We start from the raw sequence: 5,740 nt of genomic DNA, 5'->3' as shown, positions 1-5,740 counted from the left end.
TGTGATCTGAAATGTTTATTTACCAACATAATTATATATGTGTACTGGGTTTTGTTTTGTTATTACTAATGCATTCTATTGACGATTGTAAGGGCGCGCAGTTCGTTACGTAGTAAATGGCATTTTAGATGTGTAGAGCGAGACACCGTTCTTTAGCGTTAATGTAAACTCACCATGCTTTTGCCACTGAAAATGCGGAAGCGCCAGAAACGAACCATCCCTCCCCCCCCCCCCCCCCCTTCGTTCCCCCTCCCGCCCTCTTGAAGGACCAGTAAGAGATAGTTAGGGTGGTCATTGGGAAAGGAAATCAATAGAATGGTAGAAGGAAAATTAACTTTGATTTTTATTTACGTTCTGCCCATAGTTTAGTGTCTCAAGTTCCCCCTTTTACGAGCAAATGTGAATTATCGCCTAAAAGTGTTTCAGAGAGCAGTTATGAAGCTTTTGTTTAATGTTTGGAAATAAGTTGCTTTCTTTCAAAAATAACAGATAGTTAAAGACAAAGTTTTAAACTTTGTTACCAGTTTTTTCTCTCTCTTCCCTTCCTCTCTCTCTCTCTCTCTCTCTCTCTCTTTTTGATAAGTTATTTATTCCGACCACTTGGTGAGTAAAGTATTTGTAAGAACACTCGTATTAAATAGCACACAATATCGATGGAAAACACATCAAAGATGTTCAATTTCTCGATCAATTAAGAATTGGCAAACTCTGGACCTCAACCTCTTGTTGCATGTTTCGACGAGTGAGCTCTTCAGTTAGATTATTGAAATTAAATTATCTGGTTTCCCTTTTGCGTGTGTTGTGTAGGTTTTCCCCCCCCAGTTAGAACATGCAACTGCTGCCAAATGTTGAAATAAACAAAACGAAATAAAAAAAAACAAAAGTAATGTAAATTGTATATCTAGTGTCACAGCATGAAATGAAAGAATTGAGCATTGAAGCACAAATGTTGGTTTCCCGTGTACGGATTGTGATGAATGTGATGATGGTAAACGCAAGGGCAAAAGGAAGGTGCAACGCTTGTATCGTTTGCGATGCCATATGTATAGGATAAGGACAGGAAAGTGTCCGCAAAAACCCTGCTGCAGGCTCGATGTAAACGATTTAAGAAACCCCAAAGTAGTAGAGCACACACAAAAACATATGCAACCTTTGAGGAACGAATCTGTGAAATGATGAATGTCATCCTCTACAAGTGAGTCAGGAAATGTTAGTATTACACATCCTACCTGTGCTGGGCAGAAGCTGTCCTACAGGGAGGAAGTTTTGCTGATGATGAAAAATTATCAGAACTAGAGCGTAAGGAAAAACGATACTCTCCATCCCTTGGTACCGGTTTTTACTTGGTAGCGTGTAGATCAGTAGAAAAGTCCTAACAACTCCCTTAGTTTCTCAGTTGTAGATCCAAAATTACCCCTCAAAATATGAAAAAAGAAATGATCGTAGTAGACTTTGCCCGTTGGGTCCTTTTGCAGTTATTCTATCTTTCTAAGTAAACTTCAAACAATGGAGACACTTTAAAATTGTCCTTCTCGTCATATTAATCTGTCGAATAAAAAGGACAAAGAAAGGAAAGGATTAGAACAAAGAAACGGAATATGGGTGGTTAAATATCAATGTAAGGAAACAAAATGTTTGAAAAAAATTGGATTGATGTGACTATGTGTGCAAAACAATGGTTGTGAATGGCGTGGAATTGGCTGGGTGGTAAATGTGGTCTCTGTGTAAACGCGAAAAGTTAGGAAATGCTTGGAAGAAACGAAACTTGAACGGTGTGGGAAATTTTGTTGACGAATTTGAAATTTCTCGTCTGCATTCAATAACGTGGTAGTTTTGTTAGCAAACAGTTAAATCTAGTTACCCATGACAACACAGTACCATTAGGTATGAGGGGACAGTTTTCCCCGGAGGTTTAAATCAAATGTTATCAAGTTTTGTGTCAGATTTATTTCCTTTTCCCGAGAAAGTAATTAGAGAAACCAGCTCAAAGGGGAATACAAATTTATTCCATTGTTTTTCATAAAAGCACTACCATGTTAATGTGTACCGAGCCTCAATATCATTATCGCCACGAAACCATCGTTATGTTATGGTTTGTTTAAGGAAATCCCACGAAAACTCCAAGAGTTTCTTACAAAATATTATTTGTATCTTTAAAGCACGTACCTCCCTGCAAACACAAATCTTGTCAATCATACATCCTTCAGGTTCTATAGATCAGTTTTTTTCGTGAAATCATGTTTAGTTTCCTGCGAGAACTAAAAACAAAACTTTATTGATCAACAAAACAAAAATTCCCCTAAAACTCACAGGAGCTATAAAAAAAATGAACGGTTTAAAAGCAAACGAACGAAAGATAATATTAATCCTTAAAGTAAGTGAAGCAAAAATTAAGGTCAACAGCTAGCTAGCTCGGCTAGCAGGGTCCCGGCATCGGGTTGCAGGATTGTAGGGCAAGAGCATAAACGATTCGATTTTATGTAGTGAAGTTTTTAAAACCATTAATGAAACGAAAAATACAAGAAACAAGTATTTGAGAATATTTATTTTTCCAGCTGAAAAAAATGTGTTTGCCTTTCTTTACGTTTACGTTGAATTATTATTTCAAAACTTACAAACTAATATTAATGAATTTTCTCTGCTTCTACAGTTCAATCGTTAAAAAACCTGTGTCTTCAGCGACACCTTCACTGAGATGGTCATCGGATGCCTTTCGACACACTTCACAGCGAAAAAAATATTATTTCCTCATCTCCATTCATCGTGTGTTTTTCTTTGCCGACACAAGAACCGGGAGTGTTGAAACATTGAATGGAGCTTCCTGTGTCCTGTGTGCGAATGTAAACTGACCGCGACAGGTCAACCTTACGTCCATTTCCCGGGATTGACCCGTACCGTGCGAAGGCAAACAATATCACTGTCAATAATCGCTTTATGATCATTTCCTGTTTGTTCGCCTCGTTCGGCCCGTTTCCGTGGCAAAAAAGGACATGCGACGACGATCGTCGAGCCTCGAGCCTTCGGGTGTGTCCTTTTGTAATCGAAGCCGATGATCGGAATTGTTTCTCACTGCTATTGAATTCACTCACTTACCGCTGTCCTTCCGCCGTTAATTCTATCCCGTTTTTCACTTTCTTTCAAGAGCCTCGAAGCGTGGTATCGAGTGATTGTGTGGAACCGCTTTTGCCGACCGTGCCTAATCCCGTCCAGCGTCCGTCCATTAATTATGATTTCCGGGTAGCGTCCGGTCCAGCGCAGGAACACCGTGTCCAGCTTTCGCCGGATCGGATCCTTAGAGCGGCCAAAAAGTGTCCTCAATGAAATGGGGAACAATGTATTCAATTCTAAAGAACCTTTCATCCTACAAGTTGATCCAAGGTAGGATATTACCCTGAACATAAGCAAAGAATTTCACTTTCTTTTTGACCGGGAGGAAAGATGCTAATCCTTGTTAATGAAATTTAAGGACCGTCCTTCCTGTTAGACTCGTGGTTTTGGGTCAGCCCATTGACTTGCGGATATCCTTGAGGTCGAGTGATGTATGCTTCAAGATGTGCAAATCTTGGTGATGGTTTTCGTTTAAGATTTCCTCACGTTTCCAGCATACGAAAACAATCGATTCAACCAATATTTACCCACAATGTAAGAATGAAACACGTGTGGTAAAGCTGCACATTATTTGGTCGTCAGAAGATCATCTTATACCGGCCTCATTTGAAGCATAATGGGAAATTTTAAACAACTTCAACGAAGGTACAAGCGAGAAGTAATGATGATTTTCTTAATATTCAAATCGTTGAAACAATTTCATCCTTCCTTCGTGTTACTTCGTTTAGTCCTAAAATGAAATTAAATTTATATGAAATGCAATGCTGCAAATAAGCTCGGTAACTAATTTGCGAATAATCATTAAAAACAGTTTCATCTATCAATTATCCTTTTCTGCAAACCATACTTTCAGCTTCCCTTTCCTTCGCAACCAGTCCTAACGTGCTCATTAAAACCGATCCTGCGTCCTCGGCCGGCAAACAATTTGTCATGAGCATTAATGTTTATCTGCGGACCACTTTCACCAGCTGCGTGCTAACGCTAACCGGTAATCATCGTTCCGGGAACCGGCGGAACAAGGAGAGCCTGCCCCTCGCGTTTGGCAGCGAACGGGCACCTCGTAAAAATTATACGCCATTCCGTGCGCAAAATATACAAATCACGTTAACACCTCGAGCAAAAGTCCTGCTGCAGTTGCATACCTGTTGCGTCGGCTGCCATGCAGTTGCGGTGCGGTTGCGCCCTCGGGCGAAGAAGATGGCACTGGCGGCACGCGGGTTTGCACTCCCCGGCAAACAGCCGTCACATAATGATGTGTGAATTGCGTTTGCCAACGCGCGTTCGCGTTCGACCGGTTGTCGATTGCTTGCCTTGCCTGCCTGCCTGCCTGCCTGCCGTTCTCCGAGGAACCCACGACGACGGTGCGACAAATAAATATTTGGACAGGCTTGTTAGAAAGTTGTTCCCGCGGCGCCAGGACACAGTAAGAAAACGCCCGAAAAGGACGTTTCGTTTCAAAGCCCCGCGGGAAGAACCTGTCATTTGCGATGGTTCTGTTTATCGTCGGATGCCATTTTTCCCATCTTTGCAAACGGGCAAGGGCTCGCCATAGCGTTTGCCGCTCATTACAGCACATGCTCGAAAGCCGGCCTTGTGAGCTCCGAAGGCTGAAGGACAGCGCCTGTTCGGACAAGGAGGACACGCCTCACAAAAGAACGATGCTCCACATGTGTCCCGCAGATAATGGGGATAAATAATTTCCGCGCTCCTTTGGCGTCGGTGTTCGCCCCCAAATGTGTCCCATGGGGCGCCCCCATTGGTTTGGGGTGGGGGAAATCATGTTAACATAAAATTTGCCGAACAAAAACCCACCATTCTCGTCTACAAAGCACAGCCAGTTAATAAACAAATGCCGCTGATGCCGGGGTGATTGACGCTTGGGTAAATATTTGCAATACGTGCGTTCGCTTTTGTGCTCCCGTTTTGCTTTTCTTTTTACATGCGCCACATCGCATTAACCAACCACGCATGCAAAGGACTCGCCTCGAAAATGCTCGATGCAAGCGCCTCGAAAATGCTGGCATGAAGTGCATAATTTTACGGCGTGCCAGGGTTCGCTCGTTAGACGCACACCTCTTGCGGCGGGCGTGCGGGAAATGAAGGCCGCAGCACGATCCCTGCAAGGAAACTTCGACCCCGCTTGATTAATGATCGTATGTTGTTATTAGAAAAGGGGCCATTGCAGGAGCGATGGTAATATTCATAATAATAAAAAATCCGAAGAATTCTGGTTCTGGCGCGAAAGTGATGTCTTGTTTGCAGTTTCGCGTCGTGCTTAATCGTTCCCGTCGAGGGACGCACTTTAATTTTACATTTGCTCGTTATGAATCGGCACGAGGGAAAAAAATCAAAAACACGGATAGCTTCCGGGCATACATTTAAATGATGATCTAAACAAACAAAACGACTCACGATCGAGGCTGATGTGTTTGTTAATATTCGTTTGATGGAGTTGCGCAGGACACATTTTTCGTGTTTCGCTTAATTCAAACAAAACGAGTTATGGAAAAAATAAAATAAAAAAAAGGAATCACAAGAGTTCAAAATCCGGAGTGACAAATTTGGCTGAATCAGATGAGAAGTTATTGCAATATGCAAGCAGGATCTTTGAAAAAATACCATTTTGCACATA

The sequence above is a fragment of the Anopheles coustani genome, chromosome 2, assembly GCF_943734705.1.
Source record: "Anopheles coustani chromosome 2, idAnoCousDA_361_x.2, whole genome shotgun sequence".
In the NCBI taxonomy this organism is placed as follows: Eukaryota; Metazoa; Arthropoda; class Insecta; order Diptera; family Culicidae; genus Anopheles; species Anopheles coustani.
Note: the sequence above shows the minus strand (reverse complement) of the source record.